At 37.8% G+C, this 24,579-nt stretch overlaps 1 protein-coding gene across 5 annotated transcripts in view; it reads left to right on the top strand.

Annotated features, from left to right (window-relative positions):
* MAST2 (microtubule associated serine/threonine kinase 2) overlaps positions 1 to 24,579 on the top strand; it is a 187,842-nt gene that overhangs the window by 48,987 nt on the left and 114,276 nt on the right. The gene's annotated exons all lie outside the window — the stretch shown is intronic.

The raw sequence follows: 24,579 nt of genomic DNA, 5'->3' as shown, positions 1-24,579 counted from the left end.
AATGACACTACAATTTGAGGTTTTCTGTTTCCACCTGGTGTGTATTTTATAAATTTAAAGCAGGATTTTGTATACAGTAAGAAAATAATTTTTTAATGTCTTGGATTATACCCAGTAGTTTTGTGACTATTCCTATGCTAAGAAGTGAAGTATAAACTATGAGGCTTACTGTGTTTTTGGAACTTCACTTCTACAGATACCTACAAAAATCTGTTACATGACTTGTCAGGCTTGCCTTAGAGTAGCCATTTTACTTGAGCATTAATTAAAATTTAAATGTCAAGGCAAATTGAATATTCTCATTTATTTTTGCCATATGCTTCTTTATTGCTTCAAATGCACAGTAATCCAAAATCAGAATGCAATTCAACAGTGCAATTAATATTTATATTTACTTTCAACAACTATCATTGTTGAAATAAGTACTCTAATTTGTTTTGAACTCAAACACACTAGTGAAGTTTTATTTTGCACTGGTGCTGTGGAAGTTGTACTCAGTTGCACTGGTGTGACAAAGAGTAACCTGTGCCAGTGTGATAACTGAACTGATGCTTATGGAATAAAATTTCTGGAAGTCAATGAGCTCCAAAATCTTGTGTGAGATGGACAGGGAACAGATTTGTGCTTGAGAGCACCATACTCTTCCCCTGCCCCCCTGCCTTGTCACTGTAATAGGATGGTATATAGCCTATTACATACTTGCTAGCATAAGTAATTGTTTATAGACCATGAACGCTGCCTATTAAATTAACCATGCCTGTTCCATTGTTTAACTTCCTTTGAGGGAAATAAATTTACTGTTTTAACATATTGCTATTCATACCTTGCTGATGCCTTAAGGCAATTACAGAGTAATTATTGCCTTATGTGAATATGTTCTGCATCTCACCTTTTTTTTCTTTTTTTTTTTTTGCCAGTTTATTAATGCTACTGAAAAAGCTTGACACAGTGTGCTGCATATACCATGGTGATAGTGTATTAGGATGGTGCATTTCCTCATCATAAAATGAGCTGTATTTACTTTATGTTTAACTGAGTATATAGTAATAAGTAAAATTGTTTGGGGTTGAATTTTTGGATAAAATTATTTTTATTTTCAATGAATTTAATTAGTCAGAGTTTCGTAACCAAGAAGACTGTTTCTGTCCACAGATAATCAAGAATTTTTTCAAGCCATTTCTTGCTTTTCTGAACCTAGAATTTCTTGGGGGTGTTGTGTCTGTTTGACATGTCAGGGAGTGGTTTTCATAGGGGAATTCTTCAGGGGAGTGTTGGAAAAGGAAGGGAGGTTGGAGGAGCCCAGATATTCACCAGTGTCAGCAGAAGACACTGCTGGGGGTGAGAATGCGTTTCCCTGGTTTAACTGTGTAGTGCGGTGAAAATCCATAATTTTGGTGGTCTTGAGTATTTCCTGTCTAGATGTGGTGTTGTGTCTGTCCACAGCTGGGTAGGTATGTATAAATTCATAGGCATATATATATGGGTGTAATCAATACCTACATCAAAAGTGCTTCAGGAACTAAGAGAATAGGCTAAAAGGACATCAGGAAATAAGGCAGATGTCCAAAAGGAAGTTAATGCTAGATTTTTTTTTTTCCCCTCCGTATTTTGGAGTTGAATTTTTGGAAGAAATTGTGGCTTGAAAAAGTGACCATTTTATAGTCAATTTCAACTTTAAAAACCAGGAAAAAAATAAAAAAGCTGTTGGTGCATTGCCAAGGCAATTTATTTATATTTGAAGAGCAGCGTGATACTAGTTTGAAAGGCCGCTGATGAAAAAAATTGGTTTCTTAGTTCAAACTGGATGTTGATGGCTTTTAAAATGAACATCACGTCCCAAATTAGGTCCTCTAATCCAACCTCTCCACTCAAAGCAATGCTAATTCCAAAGTTAGATCGGGTTGCTGAAGGACTTGTCCAGGCTGGTTTTGAGTGTGTATAGGGATGAAGATTTTTGCAGCCTTTTTTGGCACCTGTTCTGGTACTTAATCATGTGCACTGTGAAAATCCTTTATGTTTCAGTGCAGGACACTTTCCAAATGTATACATATGTTTTCCTCATGGTTTCTTTTACCTCCATCACCTGAAATGCTTGTGATATCAACACTGTGATGACTTTGTCTTCTTGGGGAACTCTCTCAGCCCCAATCCCTGCACTGAATAGCTGTGGACTATAGGGAGCAGATAACCTAAAGGAGCAGGGATGTTCCTACATGCAAAGTCAATATTCTGGCACGTGGCCCTTCTGTGTCACCTTTTTCATTTGTTCAGTCTGCTTTTGTTGCATCCTGTGTGGTGCCACAAATTTGGTCTGCAAATTTATAGCAGTGGAATGTGTGGAAATTTGAGGTCCTGGAGAGGCAAATCAGATTTTCTGTGTACGTGTAACTGTATATGTTTATAAATATGACACACATATAGCATGCTGGCAGTGTGATGTAGCTGTGCAATAGTATTGAGAAAAGGCTGAGAAGGAGCTTCTAATAATGGACTATTCCTTTAATTTCTAGGCTTTCATTTTAGGTAATGAACTTGGACTTTTGACATAAATTACTGCCTAGGTACAGGTGCTAAATGGTGGAGCTGTAAGTGGTGGAGCTGTTTCTGCTGCACTGTACAGGGATCTGTATTTGGATTTCTGAGTTATTTGGTATTACATAAAATGCTCTGTGTTGTAGCCACAAATGTTAGGAAGCTACCTAGGTTTGTTATTTTTCCCTGTACATTTGTTATTGCTGGTATTTTAGCGCAGATCATAGCAGTAGTACCCAGTGAGAAGATGAACTGGTATTTTGAACATCATCTTGTACTAGAAAATTGTGGGGTTGTTTCTTTTGCATTGCAGGAACTGGTGCATATGTGCATTTACTCTTTTCACATATGCAAGAAATTGGAGTTTCTATCCCCAAAATCCTGATGAGTGAATGCAAGTAAGAAAAGCAATGGAGAGTGTGATATTCCAAGTTTCAGATGCTTGCGCGCAGCTTATATTCTGCATTTGTGCAATGTGAGCAGTATTCAGATGTGGCTGGACTTTATCACCACCATTCCCTGCATCCATCTTTTCTTACAGTGTGATATCTCCCTTTCATTTTCTGCTGAAATTTGGGCTAAGTTCAACTAGGTAATTTACTTTGTGGAACCACTTTTGTGCTGGTTCCAGTGGAGATCTGAAAGACAAACTTAAAAGCATCACAGGACTTGAATGTGCTTATCTTGGCTAGTGTTTCTACCGCACAGCATGTTTGGCTAAAATATAATGTATATAAAAACCCATGCCTCCCACCCCACCAGAAGAATGATTCATTAATTTTAAAGATAAATCTAACATTTTCCTCCTGGGGGCAGGGGGGAAATAGGACATGGAGAGTATAATCGCAGAGTATTTGGTGGACTTGTTCTTGAGCTGATTTATTTTACTCTAAGGAATGAGCACTTTTTTTTTTTGTTTTCTTCTGTTGGGAAAGGGAATCAGAAAATCAGTGGAATCTCTAAGCTTCCATATATTTAACAAGAGAAGGCTGACTGCACTGTACAGTTTAAGCCTTCTCTGGCACATCTTTGGCCATAACTTAGAGATCCTGAAACTTGACAAGCTCTTCAATTTTGTCTCCTAAAGAGTGTCTTTTAGAATTATTGAAGACATTTTTTTGTTGGCTACAAAGCTCATTACAAGATCTGATAAAATACTGTTAGTAAGAATGTTGCTTTTTACAGTATTTTTATAAAAAATTAAAGTAGAAATTGTTCTCTAAAGGCCTATAGGTCATTCACAGTGAAGGGAGTGAATGGAACTCAAAATTTGGTTTTTCTGTTCTGCTTGTAAAAAAACTTCTGAAATATGCATCAACTAAGTAATTAGTATCTACATTTTAAACTGAAGGTTACCTTTTTAAGTTTAGCGTAAAGATACATTTATGCATACACATGTAAAGATCTTCAGATGTTACTGGTCACTTGGATTTGAGTTTCTGGCACTGTGTGCTCCAGGGGAGCCTGCTATGGGAAATATATTAACAAGACTTATTTTATACTGCTCCACAGATTTACCAGGAACATAAGTGAACCCACAGGTCAGATATCTGCTGAGGAGCTTCCAACAGTGATGATGTAGGCACTCATTCCTTATACTGACATTTGAGGAAGAGGTGATAACATGAGAAGATAAAAATGATTTATTCAGATACTGAAATTTTAAACTCATTTTAGAATACCAGAAAGTGCATACCAGTTTTCTTTTTAAAAATATTAGTTAAAGAAAAATAATTTTTTTCAGGTTGGCTCCCAAAAGAAGCAAGATTTATGTTCAGGCTTGTTCCTGTTCACTCAGTAAATTTCCAGCGCCTGAAATTAATTAAAAAGACAGTCTAAGTTCTTTAGCTTCTGTGGAAATTGGCGGCTGAGGAGTGGGATGTGCATTGGTGTTACCTGTGTGGAGAAGGGAAATTGCTCTCGTGCAGAGGTTGATGCCTGTGGGTGTCCCGACTGTCTGGGCAACGTGCTCTGTCTTCTGCTGAGGAGAAGAATTGGGGAATTCTGACTACACATGAATGGTTGCTAGAATTCATTAACTAGATCAGTCACAAGCAACTTGTTTTTACTGAAGTCAGTGGAAAAAAAACCTGTGAAGTTTTATTCTGTGTGTCTGTTGTAATCTTGTGCTGGGTTGCTTTATGTCACAACCTGGGGAGGATAATGGATTGTTGTGAAATCGGTATGTTACATCTCATTTAGGACTGAGGATTCATGCTCACATGGGTGTGAAGCCTTGTGGGTTTTTGGTGGATGCCTTCTGGGCACGTGAGCTTTGCCATTGGTTTGATTTTTCAGGATTGGTGCTTGTGGTCTGCTTGGCAATGGAGTAGGGAAGGGAACTACATTTGGGGAGCATGTGCTTCTGGCATTCACTTTGAGGGCACTAGAAAGTATACCAAGGGAAAAATGTGAAACCTTGTCAGAATAAAAAATCCTTGAAATACAGGCGAGGATAAAAGGTTAAATGGTTTGCTCAGGCAGAAAAGATGGCATTTAGCTGCTGTCTTCAGGGTATTGTTAAATTGGTTTGATAATTTGCTACAGTTACGCTGAAATAAGTGCTTTCAGTTTGTCAGTAAGGACTTTGTGAATGCTTGTAAAGCTGCACTAAACTTTTTATTTTCTGGCTGTGAGAAAAGATAAAAAAATACCACTAATTAAATTCTACTACTTCAGGAAGAAAGGTTTAGTTAGCAGGTGACTGCATGAAAGAATGGAACTATGTGAGTGAACCTGAGCCTAAGGAAATGCTGGATAGAGGGATTCTAAGGTAAACAGTGATACCTGTTTCATGCATTTCATTGCCTTGAACATGTCAGATGGGCTCTCCTGTTGCCATGAATGGTGTTTGCTGTTGCTGCAACAGGGGTTGCTGTGTAGGCTGGGAGTGTTTCTCCTCCTCACCATCAGCCCCTTGGCGTGGTTCACTGGTGTTAATATCGCTGCATTTCCTACTCGCTTAATGCTGCAAATCACACATCTTAAAGGGAGAGCAGTTCTCCAGCCTAGCAACATAACATGATGCTGCCATGCTGCAAGACTGGTGTTTAATCTGCTTATCTTTAATAGTCTTCACTGCTTACACAGACCCACTTACCTCTTTAATGAGAAGAAATGTCCTGCAGTGAGGCAGCATGTATTTTGCTTCTAGGCTTATGTCATCAGCCTGGAAGTTGAAATTGGTTAGAGCACTTTTTTATTTTCCTGTCAGTTCTGCTGGTTATGGTTGCCACTTTAGTTTCTCAAATACATTGAAAGATGGTAGTGGTTTTTATTTATTTTTTTTTTAAAGGAAACATAATTAAAATGTGCCAAATGTAAAAAAAAAATCTATTTTTGAAAAACTACCGCTATTGATTGGGGGTAGGTAGTCCTCTTGCGTTTTCAAGGGATAAATATCAATTATATTTGCATTCTAAATATTTGTAGATAGTAGTCACATAAATGATAGAGAATATTTCAGGAGTAGCAGTATTTTAGTAACACCTAGAAAAGGCCCTCTAAAATGTCAAGAGACATTTAAAGTCAGTTGTAAATATGTGGCAGTATTTCCGAGATGATTTATCAGTTGGCCCCCTTTTATTTTGTATTAAATTGCTTTATCCAAGCCATTAGTATTTATGTGACCTGTAGAAAGTATGGGATTTTATAATTTCTGAGATCAAGGCAGGATAGGCTTTTCTGGGTTGGTGATTCTTTAATTTCTCGGAGCTACTATTAAAAATTTAATTTGTGGACTCCAAAGTGTTTTAGTATTATTCTCTGAAAGAGAAGATATTAAATCCTCTGGGTTTTTTTTGAAGAATTGCATGCCCTAGACTTTTTGATGTGCATTCTTTGCACAACAATGAGTGGCAAGAAACTGGATTACTTTATTCAGCAGCTATGTGAACAGCAGAGCCTTTTTGCCCACCAGAGCAGTGTGCAAATGCAGCTGTTTATCTCTTAGCATCCAAGGTAGGTCAGGTATTCCCTGCAGTTTGTTTTCAATTGTATGGGTATATTCTGAATTTTCAGATCTGTGACTACGGTTTAGCAGCTTACCCTCACCCCCAGGAACAAAATGTTTAAAGTTTACATAATCTTTCAGTGATCAAAGATGTGGGGTTGGCTTTGGTGGAGGTGGACTTCATAAAGTTTTGCTCACTGAACGTAATGTTCATGTTTCTAATTGTTAAAAGTTTTTCTTAGCTGTGTGACTTCTGGCCTGGCTATCAGTGGCATTCAAAAGAATTGCTAAACAAAATAAAAGCTACCTAAAACTACAGTAAATTTAAGTGGTATGGAAATGATTTGTTAGACTAGGTTTAATGCAAGCAGGTATGCTTTAAAAATATGAATTTTCACTTTACTCATATCTCGTGAAAACATTGGGTTTGTACTGTAAATAATACAGCAGAGTTCCTCAGACTTGGCTTATGAGCTTTGAAATCATCATCTCTATTTAAAGATTTGCTATGAATCACACTTGGGAATATTATGATTCAGAGTGCAAAAGCCTATTCCATGTTAGAAAGCGAAATTTAGCTTGAATTTAATTATTATATACTATAGTAGAAATACACAACACATGACATTTTACATAAATGCTTCTGTATGATTTTTTTTGTTTCAAGGATCAAGAATGAGAGCCAGTAAAAAGTATTCAGTTGTTTCAGATTTTGATTAACATTCAGCCTTACTGTCCATAACTGTTCTCCAATATCAATTTTATTGATATGTATGAAGGTAATAAGGTCCATTTTTCCCCATGCATCCTGACATGTCTGCTGTGAGGCTTTGGGTGAAGTGCTGTACTGCAAGCATGTCATAATATAGTGAATTAGGGGTTTAACTCTTCCACTTTCTTTGCAGAATGCTTCCTGATAGATGTCATTGCTGTCTTTTGAATGAATTTCTTATTTCTTAAATAGATAATTGCTTTTATGGTTCTGTATTGTTTCTTTTTAGAGATGAGATGAGATATATCCATATATCTAAATCTTTGAAATCTGGGCATTGAAGTTATCAGCCCATCATCTGTGAATACATTCTCTGGATGGAAAGTGGTTCAGCTTTGTTTTTACCTGGTCAAATCTATAAATCAAACCTATAAATGACTCATTTTGCTAATAGCAATGCTCCCTTTAAATCAAATTGTTGAAGCATAACAGATGCTTTTGTAGCCAAAGGTTTCTCTATTCGAAATCCTCTTGGATATTAGTGTGATAAAACCATGTTTGGAATGAGGATGAATATAAATATTACCTATTGTACGGCACAGCTTAAACAACTGTAACCCGATATAATTACTTTTAAATTACTTTCCTCAAAAGATGAAAATATTAATTACCTCTGACATTTATCACTTATTTTACATCAGCATAGGCTAATAAATGTCACTTGTACTGCCAGCCAAAAAAAAGAAATGCTATCAGGTGTCACTGGGGTAGGTTGGTGTATTCTGTGAAGATGGCACTTTCTGCTCCACTTGTCCATGGGCTGTAGCTCGTTCCTGCTGGGGATGACTCCAGGCTGCAGTGGTCTGGGATGGAGCAAGCCAAGCCCATCACTTCCCAGCAAACAGTGGCCCTGAGAGTGTTTCAAAGTGCTCCCAGTATTATGATGTGGTTTTTTTTTCCTTCACACTATGCGTAGTGATCTCCTTGTAAAAATGTGGGTCGTTTTGCTACGTTTTTCATAATTGTGGTGAACAGTTTGGCTAAGGTGGAAGAATGTGTGCTGACTGGTAGAGAGATCCTCTGGGGGGGATAACTGTGAGCTGCCTGGTGGGAGGCAATTAGGATCTTAAAAACATAAACAATGGGGATAAATTTAGGGGCTGGATTGTGGTGAGCTGTGGGCAAGGAAAAGATTGGAGGTGACTTAAATGCGGACATCAGTGATTTTACATTTGAGATTGATTTCAGATTGCAAAGGCTGTGGGCTGACAGTTTTTTCTCTCTGATGGTCCCCAGTCATTTACTATTTGTTTTTCTAGCTTTTATCTTTTCCTCTTTCAAACGTGAATGTCAGGCAGTTTCCTGTTCTGCGCTTGTTGACTGTTTTGGTGGGTCCTACCTTAAAACTCTGTGGACCAAATTTAAACCTGGCAGTTCTATTGCACTTTGTCTCAAAATATTTATTTATGAAGTAGCACCCAAAACTTCTCGTACTGAAATGGGCAAACATGAAAGTTTTTTTTTTTTTTTACAATTTTATAGCCTGGGACAGTTTTGCTGTGTGCTGGTGACTGCCTGCTTGTAAATTTTGAGAGTTTGACACTGCCAAGCTGATATTTTTCTTCCAAAGTGGCTACCATGAAGAAAGCCCCTCAGGGACATGAGACTACTGTAGACCTTCAGAAAGCAATGTTGTGCTTGATTAAGCTTAGACAGATGATGGAGTGATGTAGTAAAATCATTTTTGTTAAGGCATAATACAACATAGAATCCAATGTAGTACCATTGGGACTGATAAAAGTGAAATACTAAAGAAAAACCATGCCCTTACATACAGCTTTCAGCAGCAGATGCAATAGGTGTAATTTAGTTGTGTGGTGCTGGGAACATAATATTGATTTACCATGAATCAAGAGAAATAGCCTCTACCTTGCCTGGCTGTATGGATTGCAGCAATCTTGGGGAAACCTGTTACCTAAAAATGGTGCTGTAACAGAATCCCTTCTCTTGGATAGTAGTGGGGAGGCGATTATAGCCAGGTGAAAAATCCACTTACACGTCTAAATGGGGGGGTGAGAGGTCTTTACGTGCTGTTGCTGGGAATTGCCAGTTTTCCATGTACTGAGCTCACACTTCTTGAAAGATTTCTTGAAATCAATCCCTTGCATAACTTGCATGAATTGAAGGAATGAGGGGGCTTTGGGGTATATCTTGCCTTGCATTACTCGCACGAGTAACTTCATCTTTTTGTGTAGCATTTGTGTACCATAAGATAAAGATTGTTTTTTCTCTCTGTTTAAAAACATATCAGGCAAAATAGCATTTGAGGTAAAGTTGCAGTGACTTCAGAGAAGGTCAGCCTGGTCACTGTGGCATGTAAGTTCTTTCTGGGAGGCAGTAGTTCTCTTGGTCTTTAATAAGAGAATTACTGGACAAAGTGTTTACTGATTGTTGTTTGTGTTTTTTGGCAGACAATATAATGCTACCAAAGGGTTTTACTAACTTCACCTTTCAACCAGAAACAGCTGTATTATCTTATTGTTTGAGAGACTGGTGTATGGCTTTCATTCATCTACCTCTTAATCCTCAGGTGACCAAGTTTGTCTTGAAGTAAGATGGCTTTAAATACCCTTGACATAGACCCTGATATTTGAAACAGAGCACTCCAGTATTGGTGTCTTGGGTCTCTTTATGTGCTCATGGCTGATAGCAGGGGAAAGTGAGCGTTTCAAGAAACAACTATTTATTTTTGTTTTGTTTTTGAACTTAAAAAAAAAAAAAAAATCCCTATTGTAGAGAAATGAAAGCCTTGTCACAAGAGGGCTTTGCCTCCCCTAGTTATTCCTCATTTATCCTTGTGCCCAGTGCAGATCATCATGCCAGATCCCAGTTGTTCCACAGGTGAAGTCAGACAGAACTGTGCATTTTGTGTAATGGGACTCAAAAGGAGGTTTCACACTTAAGTTCCTTCTGTTTTCTGAAAACTTTGGAGTGCAACAACCGTCGTTTCAATATTCTCTGCTTTTCTTTCAGGAAGTGAGCTTGATTAGAGGGCTGCTAAATTAACATCAGCTGGGTGCGTTGTGCAAATGAAACCTGACCGCTTTAGAGCAGAAGGGATGTTTTAAATGGAATGGTTGCCTTTTTTTTACCCCAGCTGGCAACCTCAGTTTCTCCCTGAGTATTCTTGGTGAAGAATTAGTGCTTCTAAACTCCTAGAAGGCAGATTTCAGAAAGCATTAAAATGATTCTTGTTGGTATTTCAAGAGCCCCCCTGCTCTCTTGGAAAACAACCAAAACAAAACCCAAAAAGTCATACCAGCAAGATACTTAGCTGTAGAGATAAAAACAGACCATTTTTTAATACCTGGGCTGGGTTTTTGGTCTTTGCTGAAGGTTCTTATGGGAATGGTTGATTTGGCTTTTGTTAATTTTATAAAAAAAGAAATCAACAAATGTTGTTTGTTTTCAGGAACCAATGGCAGGCATAAATCTACATTGGTCTTGTGTGGAACGAGTTGTGGTTAGGATGGGGACGGATGGGTAAACCAAGTATATGTGAAAGCTGCAAGCACTCAGTTTGGGATGCTGGGTTAGTCTGATAGAACACTCAAAAAAAAATGGAATTCCTCTTTAATATTTGTGTAAGAAACAAATTTTTATTGTATATATATTATGCGACACAAAGGCAGGGGAGAAAAACCTCTGCTACTTTTCATCTTGGATGCGTGCCAATTTTAAAAAAGCAAAAATAGAACAAAATCCTGTTATTAGTGTAACAGATCATGATTGATAGTTGTTATGGCTAGAAATTGGTTTTAAGCACTGTATTTTGGAACAGCTTGAGCAATATTATAGGCTTTTACTTAACGTGCCTCTCTTAAAATCTTGTTTCTGCTCTCACAGTCTTTCAACCATGCAAAGAGATATGTTTGGATGAGGTATCTATTTTTTCATCTGTTTGTAATAACGTTCACTTTACTGTTCAATAATCAGCCCTCTTTTTTTCCCCTCTGAATCTACCATTTGTTTTTGGTGTAGTTTTAAACTGCTTCATAGCAGCCAGAAAACCATAATGAAACAGAAAATGAAAACTGATAATGAAGACAAAAAAATTTGTAACTATATTTGAAGCTATAGTAAAAAACTGTATTTAATTCCTTGAATGGAATAAAGATTTTTCCAAACTCAGGCATTTAGAAGATTTATGCTTAGAAAATGTAGCCAAAACAGTCAAAGTAGCTGTAAAGATCATAAAATGCAGATGAGAGAGCAATAAGGTAAACATTCGCAGCACTGAGAATATTAATTTTTAAAGGTTAAAATTTTAAATAAAATTCAGAGGAAATCTTTTTTTTTAATTAAAAATGAGGTAGGGTGATAAAAATGAAAGTTGAAATAGATGTTGTACTCAGAGTTGTGGTCAGTGGCTTGATGTCCAAGTGCGGACCAGTGATGGGGGGGTTTTCCTCAGGGGTTGGTATTGGGACTGATTGACAGCTTTGTTGGTAAAAGACAAGTATATATTTAAACCTGAATTTTGATAGAGCCTGGGTGAGAACTTTGTGAAGTTAACAGAAAATTAGGGAGGCAGGAAGATGAAATCCAAATGCCAGGCTGTAGGAACTGTAGGAACCCAGAAGGTCAGAGCCTTTCAATGCCTTCTCATGTGAATCCTTATGTGCAATGTTAATTCTTGTTACAGTGAAATGAGTTCTTGAGTCAGTGGAAGGTAAACTGAGGAGTTTGAAATCCCAAGTAAAAAGAGATACCTGTCAACCTGCTAAAAATTGTTTGCCTTTGTAAATTAAATGGAAATCAAAGTCAGGGAAACAAAAAAGTAGAAACTTTAGATTTAACAGTAGTAAGATTCTTAGTGGTTATTCACCATTTCTGCTGTGAAATAAGCTGGGAGGTTATTGAATTGTTGTGTTTGGAAAAAATTACTTTAGAAATAATGCACCAACTTCTGAGGTCAGGCAGGCAAAACCAAATGTTTTTAAATTGATTTATCAAGTAACTGTCAAGTTCTTAGGGAAAAACACAGAATTAAAAAGAATAGAAACCTCATAGGTGGAAACCAACAAAATGCTACATCCAAATAATTGAGTAAGTTTCCATGAGAGAAATACTGAAGAGATTGCTTTGGAAATACTGCTTCTTGTGTTTTAATTGCCCTATCAGAGCAGACGATCTAATTAAATTTTGTTTCCCATGTTAAAATCCATGTTTAGGACCTCTAAGTGGTTCCATACATCATCTGTTTGTATTATCTTTTATTAAACATCTGAGTTTGTTTCAAATTCGTATTATGGACGAAAGGTTGCAGTAAATGTTGAATCTGATCATATGGATATACTGTCTTTTGAACATTTCTGGAAGCAAATCTTATTTTGCTGCTTTAATATGTTTGAAGTCCAAATTAATCTTACACCTAGATTAGCATTACTGGGATGTGATAATGGATTAAGTACTGATCTTTTCTGCCCCCTGTTTCATCAGCTGCCTTTCTTCTGCAGGAGTGGTAATTGCTTTGGAATGAAAATCTTCAAATAGTATTTCGCTTGATAAAGATTCGTGCAATATCCATGCAGATATTCTTTTGCATTAAAAAGGATTTTTCTACTATTTATTTTGACACATGTTAAATAGTGTAAGAGATACCAGAATGTGAATCATAATTCCTTAAAGAACTCGTGTAATAGCTGTATGAGTCGTCTCGCAGAAATAAAAAATCATAACATGGAGATCAGCTCATGAAAGTCTTAAAGTAAAAATATGAGTATCAAATAAGAAATAGAACATGTATCCTACAAAATACCTAATGCCACAGGACTGACAACATCCACAGTGGAGCTATGATAAATGGACAATGTGCAGCTCAACAAAATACAAACATTAGGACTAACAATACAAGAAAAGTGCCAATGTTACTAATGTGAATAAGGTATCCTGGTTTTTGATACAGGTAAAAATTCATCAGTGCTATTTTGATCTCGACCGTTAAAAGACAAAGCTGTCAATATGATGGAGTTTCAGATTGAAACAGAACATAATTCCAACTTTGGGGCCCAAATAGAAACACAAGTCAGCTTTCAACTTCAGATGAATTCACCAGGGCAGGCAAGTGTTAAGAAAGTTAATTAAGATAATGTAAGTAAGGCTTTTAATGGACTTACAGCTGTGCATGTGGCCACCTACTGCATCTGAGACGGAGCAGCTTTATGTCCTGTCCTTACCTGGTCACCTCCAGTCATTTGACTTGGCTTGGTTTGCAGACAGTTTGAGAATTAACAGAAATAACACCATTTATGCTGTTCCTCAAGGACAGTCTTGAAACAATGGGAAAAACTCAATTGCAGTATTTAAGGGCAGCCAACATGCCACTGAGGTTGCAATAGTAACTTCAGGTTGCAGGGAAGAGATTAAAACTTCACTAACAGCGAAATATTAAATATGATCACTTACTTTAAAAAAAAAAAGTGAACTTTCAACAGAGAAAAGACATAATTTTACAAGAAATCGGTTTTTGGACATGGGAAGTCGCATTCTGATGCACAAGATACAGTAACAAGCTAATGCTAAAATAAAAGCAGGGTAGCTCCCGTTGTCCCCCGATGCTGGACAAAGTAGAGCTTTCTCCAAAGTACATAGAATTATAATTCTAATTTTTCCAGGTAATACAAGATGCTGGTGCATTAGTAACACTGCCAGCAGAGTTAGATCTGAAGTAATCCTTTCTCAGTTAAGAAAGATTGCATCTTCATCTCCAGAAGCTGTTCAGGACAGACCTGTCACTTTCCTGTTGCAGCATTAATGGTGGAGATTAATCAACCAGTGTATTTCCAAAGTCCACATCATAAGTACGTGCAATGTGAAATTCAATAACTGAGTCAAAATTCAAGTAAATATTTTCACTGGTTAACATAAAGGTGCTAGTTCCTTTTTCAGTGGTGAAAACCTCAGTGATTAGAGATGCAAAAACCTGAAAGAACAGCTCACAATAGTTGCTGGTGGAACGGCAGTCAAGTGACGAAGCCTTTGGATTCTTGGTAGCTCTTCCTTCTCCTGGAAAAAAATCCAGATCCACAGTGTCTTCAGGAGTTTGATTCCTACTCCTGGAGTGCAGCCTCTTGTGAAAAGATGTGAGGATTATTTAGCTCCATCCATCCCAAACGACATGTTTGTGGCATAAGAAGTATTTCAGCTGCAGATGGATCCTTCTGTAGTCCTCGTTTGCTGGAAATTGGGTCTGAGAGTCTTGCAGTAAATCCCTCAGAAGTAAACTGTAGTGCAGTAGAAAAATGGAGTGGAGTAAAAACCCAAAAAGGTTGATTGTACTAAAGAGGATTCACTGAAGGTGGGCCATAAAACAAACAAAAAAGCGCTCCCACGGAAAATGGCAATGGCAGCCGTAAAATCAGATAATAAAGGAATCCTACCATGAAGACAAAAAAGCAAAAAACAATTAAGCCCCCCCAGAGAATCAAACTGAACAGGAAACAAAAAGCAAACAGGCTTAGGACAGGGAGACACAGGCATATAGCAGCAGCCATGTTGCCACTAAAAAAATCCTGTGCTTAAGCAGATTAGGAAAATTCCTCTTGCCCTAAGCTTTCACAGTTTGCCTGCTATATATATATTGCAGGCTGGTTTTGAATGCCTCCATAAATTGCACACCTAGAAAATGCATTCAAGAAACCTGTGGCTTTCAAGCTTTTTGTTTTCCAAAGAAAGAAATCAGTTGTAAAAGAAGGTGTTGGAAATAATACTGTAGTATGTGGTGCATCGGAACAAAATTTGCTGTTACAGTGTCTTTGAAGTTTGTATATGTACAAATGAAAATATTTGATCTTTCCATTTATCCCAGGAAAACAGAATTTCTTTGTGTCTGTGTATTCATAGAAATAGTGTGTATGTAGGGAGTAATGTATATACACTGTCCAATTGTATCTCTTTAGGACCACAGAGAATCTAAGCACTTCATTGCTACTGTTTTACAAGGATAGTCTCCTGAAAATCAGAAACTTCTAGTTTCCATTTTGAGCACACACCTATTTGTATGCATCATTTCTTGTGCCAGCATTGTCCTTTGTTCTGAGTAGCTTTCCTTCTGTGGGAATTCTTCCCTCCATTAATCCATGAGACTGTCCTCACTGCAGCCAAAGACCTCTTTTGCTGGAATGATGGCTGCCAGCATTTGAATATTCATTTTAGATAAACTGGAGGCGCTCCTTGCTGGGCTTCGGAAGGCAGTGCTGTCACACTGCAGGCATTTGAAGAGACCTCTCCTCCTCTGGCTAGAAAGACATGTTATTTCCTTTCTTATGAAAACTTCTTCAGTGGTGGTTTGAGGGTTTTTTCTAGTTTTAGGCTCAAGTACGTATTCCATAGGAAAATGAATTCTGAGAAGAGTAGCAAGCTGTCTTGGCCAGGAGTCTGGGATTTTTCTTTGTCAATGACATGCCCAGAACCAGACATGGCATCATAGCTGCTGATGTGCTTCTGACTGAGCTAATGCCATTATAATAATTTCCATATTACGTTCCATCCCGTTCTTGATGCTGCCTAACAGCCTGGTTGCCTTTTATTCTCCAGCTACAGCTGTCCATTGTCTTCACAGTTTGTCCTCTGTCCTTTTTCAAATTAGTGCTAGTTTGGCTGTACGTGGGTGTGTGAGTAGTTGTGTTTATCCTCATTCTGGCCCTGTGTTGACCACTCACCTGATAATTTCCTCACACTGCCAGGATTTACAGGAAATCCACGTTTGGTTCTGTGCAGTATCTGCTATTGCAGTGTATGCTGGAATTAAGTTAGAAAAACTCAATCTAAATGGAAAACTCAAATCTCAAAGTTCTGAGATTTTGCTATAATAAAGTAACAACACACTTTTGAACTTCTGCATTGGTTGTTTTGTTTTGTTTTTAGTTCTGTGTGTAAGATTTTTGACCCACCTACAACATTAGCCAACTTTCTGCATGATATCTGGGATACTGAGAATGCCTAATCTGCTCAGAGATGCAGGAGTGAAAGTAAAAGAAATTTCTAATTCCTATGTAGAACAGGGGACAACAAAAAGGTTAGCTGTCATCAGCGAAGAGAGAATACCTCAAATCTGTATTTAAGAAGCCCATAAACTCAAAAAATCAAATTTGCTTTTGGATAGATCTCATCTATTTCTAATTTACTTAATAAAAGAAGAATAGAGTGGAAGAGAGTGAGTTTAATTACTGCTTAAAGGAGAAGCTAATTAGCATCAGGTTCCAGCACCTAACACAATGTTAAACATAAGATACAGGAAAAAAATCTGGTGTCTAAGTGAAGGGTTCTCCAGTTTTTGCAGAGAATGCAGACCACATGATGGAACATGAGATGGACCACATGATGGAGCGTCTTCAGCGTGTTTGTGTGTGTGGTTCAGGGAGTGCTCAGCTCTAAGAGCACAGGTTTGCTCTTGAGGTAACTGAACTGGACAAACTTAGTAGAGAGGCTCAGAGGTGAGACCTGCAGGGACACCACAGGGCCACCCCCTCTGCTCTGCTGCTGAGGATGGACCTCACCTTTTGGACCAGATTCACCTTCCAGACAGCATCATTGCATCCTTCTGCGCTGAGCAGGCTCCTGCAGCAGAGATGTTCTCCCCAGGAGAAGGGGAAGCTGATTGTGACAGTGGGTGATCCTGTGAAAAAATGCAGTTAACTCGCTTTCTGTGTGGGAGGTTCAAGGAGGGATGCTTCGAGGGTAATTTGAGGTTGCCAAGTGGCCCACTGAAATACAAGATTTCTGTGATCATATTCTCTGTAATACCTGCCAGTGCTATGTGTGAGAATCTGTGGACAAGAGATTAGCAAGCCCACATGTGTGGGCAACATAATGAAGTAAAAGGAAGGAATTAGATGTGGTGGGAGTTGATGTCCAGGAGGAAAACTGCATCCCAGTCAAGACAGAATCATGCTGTGGACACTAAAAAGGGACGTAGAAGGCTGAGGACAAACCCAAAATAGCATCTCTTTTTGGAGTTCAGACTGGTCTCCTGTTATCCTGGTGGAGCACTGGCCCAGACTGAAAACTTCCACTGCTGTGACTTGTTCTGACTTTGCAGCTTCCCTGATCTTATTTAGTGTTTCCCGATTGTTGCCTTGAACTGAGAATTGGTAGCGCAGCTGTGGAGCTGTATTTTTGGCTATTACCGGCTGTGTTTCCTGCCCAAAGAGATTCTGTGATGCATTTCTTCTGTAATATTTTTATCCTGGTAAAATTCATCTGCAGAGCATCTTCCCTGCTCCCACAGCTTAATCCATCAATCCTGAGAAGTGAATACTGACGCCACTATCCCATAGATTATCCTCCTGTGGGCTGGTTTGTGGGATGCCTGTTACGGAGGGTGGCTGTTTGATAGCAAACATACTTTTGTTTTATTTTTCAGGCTTCTAGAATTAATGTAGAAGCACTTGTAAGTTCTGCTTTGCTTTATGCCTAGTGTTGCACATGGTAACTCGCTGGCATTGTGGACAGATTAATTTCCCTTTCCTGTATCTTGATATTACATTGTTTATTTGCCTATTGGCTTTTTGAACCCTTTTTTTGCTCTCTGCCTTTCCCAGGCTCTGGGGACTTATTTGCTTGGATAGGAATACCTGAATCTGTGAAGCAAAAACCTTCTTGGCATGAAGGAAGCCGCAGATGGAAATTTTCAGACACTACAATGAACCTATTTCCCCATCTTTTCCACTGAAATTAATGGACATTTGTGTAGTGGCGTTCCAATATTGTTTTGAAAATACTATTTTTTTGGTCAGTCATTTGCTTTAATAATTTCTGGGTCTGAGCAGGCAGTGGAATGCTATTTAAGTACACTGAAATTAGGAAAACTTGAAGTATTAAGATTGAAAATAAGGTTTTGCTCTCCTCAGTATGGTAATTTTACAAATAATTCTTTCAAGTTTGTATAACAGCACAGATTCTGCTACCTAGAACCAGTACACATTTAAATGCTCTCTGTCCATTTACATTTAATGTTAAACTTGGGTGGAGAGGCTATAAATATTCAGTTAGAATAAAATGAGAATAGGAAAATGAAAAGAATATTTTATTAATCTATAATGTCTATTGATTTTTAAATAAGTAGGCATAATGTCTATTGATTTTATTTTTTTAAGCAGGCTGTACATAGCAATTTAAGCACTCTGCACATAAATGCTGGGCAGCTTCTTACAGCTTCAGGTGGGGGAGGGAATATGACTTGAGTTGCTTTACCTTCATCTGAAAAATAACCCAACACCATGTTAACAAAGCAATAGACTTTCCCAGGGCCTCACCTAGTAAGACACCAGGCTCACTACATCTGAAAAACTGCTTTTAAATATTTTCATTGCTCAATCTCTGATAGTTCTTGTGTCCAGGTGAGCCAACCTAGGATTCTTCTTAAATAAATACTAACCTGACTTATAAATTAGTTTTGAAGATAAATCCTTCTATAAAAGTAAGTGATGAGCAGAAAAGAAATATTTGTTATTTAAGAAGCTACTGTGAAATTAGAAACAGCGAAAATAAAGTGGTACCTGTGGCACACTTTTTTTTTTAAAAATCATGTAATTGAGAAAAGATCGTTTGAGATGTTAAGCCTAAATTGTCACTTAGCACATATGTAAATCTGGACTAACCCCAGGAGCTGCACTGTGTTTGTTTTGGGTGTATGTGTGTTAGAGAAATCCCCCTATAGCCAGTCATCTGTAATTCCTTGACTAGATAGTTTGGTTTGCTTTCTGGTGTTAAAATTCTGAATTTGAACAAGTACAAAGTCTGCACAAATCTTTAAACCTCAAAATTTCTTCCCTCCTAAGTAAACTGAAATGCTTAAAATACAGTGGTGAATTTGGAGCAACATTTCAGCTCCAAGAATAGGATTTAAATGGGAATCACAACCTTGCCTTTGCTTTGCTGTGCTTTTTACTTTGTGACAAACAGAAAAGTGAAATATGTTAAAAGAGCTTTGAGCCTGTTGCAGTCAGACCATATTGGGACTATTTTATCAATTTCTAAACTGTTTTATTGAAATGAAAATTATCGGTTATCACAGAATATAATTAAATTAATTCAATTTTTGTGTATGCAGAGAATGATTTTATAGGATCCCTTTAATGCTTTTACTAATCCTTTTTTCTGGCTGCCGAAGTTGCACTTCTGTTGAGAGAATTTGGGAGCACCAGTACAGCATATGGTAACACTGCCTGAGAGAAAACATTGTGGAAATAGGGATTAAGGAGTTAAACATCTAAGGGAAATAAACCAAGAATTCTCTTGATGAAGAAGATAACTTATCATACCAAGGAGCATGGGTAGATGGTTGCTATCAGGAAATGAAACCTCGAGTCATTCTCTGAAAGCTATTTAGGTTAGTTCTTCACAGATGTCACTAAACTTCAATTTTTTTGTTATTTCTTTGCAGTTTGGTCCTTCTGGAACAAAAATGTAACAAGTTCAGTGCAAAGTCTCATAAGGTTTTCTCTTTTCATTAGTTATCATAAGGATTGTTTTATCATTCACAGCAAACATTCTTTGTATAGGAAGTCCTCTAATGCACATAGCAGCTCATCAAAATTGTAAATTCTGCTCTGAAAAAAGCTGTTGAGTTAGGGCTGATTGTTTGTGAGGTGGGATAGACAAAAGAAAGTTACAACAAAACTTCAAAAACAACAGTGGGAAAACTTGTGCAGAGATGTAGACCTGCTTTTTGGGTGCTCACGCTACTTTTGTTCTTAAATGCTTCGATGTACTGAAGCTTTTTGCCTGTTAGATAGTTTGCAGTTCCCATGCTGCTTTTTCTTTCCAGTATGAGTAGCTTTTTTTGTTGCTTTTATGAAATATGTATCAGAGGAGCAGGGACTTTGGTTCTGGTATTTGAGTTCTCCTATAGTACATTACAGACATGGAGTTAAAAACATTGTATTAAAGACTTTTTGGCTCCCCAGAAGCTGTTCTGAGCTGAATGCTTTAATCATGCATTGAATTCAACCTGAAAGTGGGAACAAGGCCATTGATTAGACTTGCAGTTTTGAGACCTGTCAAGGTGAGGAAAAGCCCCTTCCCAAATCCTCTTTGAAGAAAGAGACTGTTCAGTGACAATTGCCGATGAATTTTCAGGTCTTGCGAAGTCTTTGGAAATTTTTTTCTGTACCCATAAATGCAAACAGGAATATACCTTAAAACCTGACTTTGAAGCCAACAGCTGAATTACAAAAAACCTTCTAAAAGGAATAGAGGATGAAGAGGAATGTACAGAAGAGAAATTACAGTACAGACAGTCCTGAGTACCTGCGAGGCTTTTCCTGGTGATGAAGTCAGTGTTTGTTCTAATTTGAAGCATGGTAAAGGACAGAAGGCAGAAGTTTGAGATACTGATTAATATCTTTTGTCTTGATATATTTTCAAGAGAGTCCATATTTATAATTTAAATGCAACAGAAAGAGAATCCTAGGCAGAACATGTCCTTGTAATAGAATCAGCTGTTTCTGTCAGTCCATTACAGAGCACACTAATCGCCCATCAGAACTAAAAGTCATTAGGCACAGTCTGCACTTTCTCAAATCTCTGCTTTGGGAGTGAGTGAGTGCCTGTGTTTTACCACTGCTTTAATTGGGGATGAATTTTCCTCTGAAACAGATCTCTTGGCGCTGAGTAAACTTGAATTATCCAACTATATTAAATGTAAGATTGTTCATAAATAAAGCTGTAAAAGGTGTTTAGATGTGTCCCATGTTTTTTCATAGGAGGAATCTGAATGATCCAAAAACTTCAGTTCTCTTGACATTTGCAGAATTTATGATATAACTGAAGGACAGGGCTGGATGTGGTTATTTAAAAATATGCCCAGGGATGAGGTTGGTCAGTTTCTATGGTTCCCAGCTCACCTATCTTTCATTATGAAAACAATAAATGCTGCTTTTGTGAGATATGTTCTGCCTCTTCTAAGCTCAAAGTTTGTCTTGCCTACACCAGTAGAAAACTTTCCTCACATTGGGTTTGATCTGTAAATTAATGCTGAGTTTGGCCTAGCACCACTTTGCAGTTTACCTTTTTATATTCCACCTCAGAGCATTGTCACACTGTTGAGCCCTTGAAGTTAATATAAGATTGTAATTTTAAAATTAGAGTTCACTTGGTGATTATTACAGTTCTGTCTCACTGAAATTGAGAGGACCATTTAATTACTTTTTTTCTAATATACTTTTTTGTCTTTATGATGAATTTAAATATACCTAAGCAGAAAAAAACCCCCCACCAACTTGTTTGAAAGTATGAGTGAAAGATGATAGGAAAGCATGTTCCTATTTATATTTTTTTTACTGAAATTATTGTTTTTCAGTACTAATAATAAAAAGCTGTGGTAAAAAGGCTTTGTGTTATAACTGAAATGAGTCATGCTAGGTGTGTAATCACCTTATATATCCAGGGGGTGAATATCTCTTCCTAGATACGTAATATGTGTAAATGTCAGATATCTGTGGCTTTTGCTTTTGGTGTAAAAAAATAATAATATATATATTTTTGGGGAATGAAACAACAGAGCCCTTTCTTTCATCACTTTTGTCAGGGGTTTATGTTCCAGCGTGAAGCCCAGCAGGCATAAGCAACATCAGAGACTATTCACTTTCGAGGGCAGAAAGAGAAGTTAAAATTCTCTCGTTTGCTTACAAAGGTGTAAATACTGTCTGGCTCTGATTATTACAGATTTTCACATGGTGCTCAGCATGTGGATTTCTTCATTAAGTGGATGATGGCCTGTAACTATTCCTTTGCAGAAAATGATCAGAGCCGCCTGTCTGTCCCTCCTTGTGTGTTTTTGTGAGAAGCAGTGATTTGAGAGGAGAAGTGCCTCATCTAGCTCAGCTCAGCAATGGAAAATTACATCTGCTTGTTCTGTAAATAATGTCCAGTCCGAGCAGATGTAATTAACTACTGAACTTAATGGATGCCGCGTGAGGTTACAGATGCTATCAGTCATAAACTACATGAAGGCAAGGGAGCTTTATTTGCTTGGAATTCCTTTTAGGACTAATTACTAAATATCTTTCAAATTGATTGCTTATGCTTTCAATTTCTCAGAGTGTTTTCCCGTATCTGTGTGGAATGGACTTGATGCGGTTTTAAGGAAGGATGGAAGCCTTTATTGTCGAGGCTTTTTGAGGAACTAAAAGGTTTCTCTCGCCTGGAACTTTCTCACAGAGCTTGGCATTATTTTAGGGCTGGCCAAGCTGTCCAGCTATCTGGCAACACTGGCCTGACACATCTTTCTTTTTGTCTAAATTAATTGAGAAATAGGCGATTGTAAAGATAAAATACTGTTGATGTGTCACATGTCTTGGCCTAACATTGACAAAGCAACTGGAGACATGGGGAGTGCCTCTCAAAAACAACCACCAAATTTAATTTCTGCCTGTTTTCTTTCAACTTTACACTGGGGGGTTGGTGAGAAACCAGCCTGGCAGACTTTGGACTGGTGGGAGAGATCTGCTGCTGACGTTAACACTGAACCGACCCTGTGTCTTTTGTTGCTCCAAATATGATATTAAAGAATGTCCAATATAATATAATATAATATAATATAATATAATATAATATAATATAATATAATACTAATGTATTTCAGTATAATTTGGAGGGCAACCTTTGATTTTTGTTCATGGTATGTATTAACAGTGCACTGAATGGACATGAGCTGATGAGCCAGGCCTGGAGTTTTCATGAGATATTCTCTGTTTTATATATCTTTTTTCTGCAGGATAAACCAGAAAGGTTCTGAAGTCATGAAAATTTTGTTGGGCTTGGTTATTCAGTTTCAAGGGATATTTAAAGAGTTTTATGAGTCAAATTGGTTGTCAGGTAGCCTTGATGGCAGTTAATTTGTCTGGAAACAACCTTTTAAGGAGTAGATGTGTGTATAGTAGAAATGTCAGCTGACTGAATCATAGATTAATATTAGTATGAGCCTACAAGAGAGAGAATAAAACTGGATTTGTTTATTTGTAATGCTCTTGGCATTTTTAGCAGCTGTGATGGTTTCCTTGTGACCACTGCATGCCCAGTCTTGAAGGAATTTTTGGTGCAAGTCAAGACAGAGTAATTTTAAGAGTGGTTTCTAACAATAGCATTACAGCTGCAGTCCCATACAGCTCCGAGATGAGACTCTTCCCTGCATATTCTAAAATTTTGCAGAACGTGACCTTTTGACTTAAATTTCTGAAACTGGCGCCGTCTGGAAAAATGAAGGAGAATTTTGAACAGTTACTCCCATTATTTGGGATGACTGTTCAATGCTGGGCGGGCTCTTTCACACATCAGGAATCTGCTTCATGGCCTTGTAGAACTAGAATTAAGTAAAGAGAAAGATGAATGAGCTGTCTAAGCCATGTGCTTTATTACTCTCAGTATTCCTTTGCCTTTAGGCTAATTTGTGCAAAAATATATAAGGAAGATTTGGAGCATTTATTATTGGTGTTATTTCTCAGGGTTTAAAGTATAACCTTTTATTTACAGAGGACTACTGTGTGTCTTGCTTTTTATTTTGTTGCTACACACACACATTTTGGGGTTTTGCTGTTGTTTAATTTGAGGAATAAGTTATCATAATGGTCTTCTGGAGCTACTGCTGTTGCAGTTTATGGATTGTCTGTTAGGAGAGTAGAGTCATAATTTTTCTTCTGCTCTGCTGTTTTTTTATGTGCTTCTGCACCACATCTAGGACTCTGGGTTGCAAAATTCAAGCCATAATATTTAATATTACTTTTTCCTGCTAGTGAAATTGCACCTTAAAAACATTGTCTCTTACACGCTCTGTAACATCTAAAAGTAAGTTTGGCACATGTAGTTGAAGAGGGCTGCTTCTATGGTTGGTTTTGTTTTTTTAGAATTGAGGAAAACAGCCAAGTTAACAGTAAATTAGTTTGATAATGTCTAAGGATTGAACAGCTGAGTTACTGTACCCCTGTTTTTGTCACCAGGGTTCTTAGACGTTGTCTTAACTTTCAGAAACCACTCTGCTTAACCACAGCTGAAAAGCTTAAATACAAAACTAGGAATTGTCTTTTCTATGGGAAGAACGAGACTTCTGCTTGACTGAGGGCATGAAATCAGAGTGACCCTGTGTTCCTGGTCCTGAGAAACTGAGACAGCACTGAATCCTGTGGAGGAAATGAGGGTTGGAGGACTGCAGGTCGCTCCTAGCCCTGCCTGCTGATGGGTGTGTGGGTGCTGCCCTGCCCTGGGCTGCGGGTGCCCACTGAGCTGTGGCAGCTGTGGAGAAGCCGTGGCTTTTCCTGGGGCTGGGCAGCTCTCCCTTCATCCCTGGGAATGTGCTTTGCAGCCGTTGTTTGGATTGTCGTTT

Source organism: Hirundo rustica, chromosome 9 (assembly GCF_015227805.2).
Source record: "Hirundo rustica isolate bHirRus1 chromosome 9, bHirRus1.pri.v3, whole genome shotgun sequence".
NCBI lineage: Eukaryota > Metazoa > Chordata > Aves > Passeriformes > Hirundinidae > Hirundo > Hirundo rustica.
Note: the sequence above shows the minus strand (reverse complement) of the source record. Positions and strands in the feature narration are given on the sequence as shown.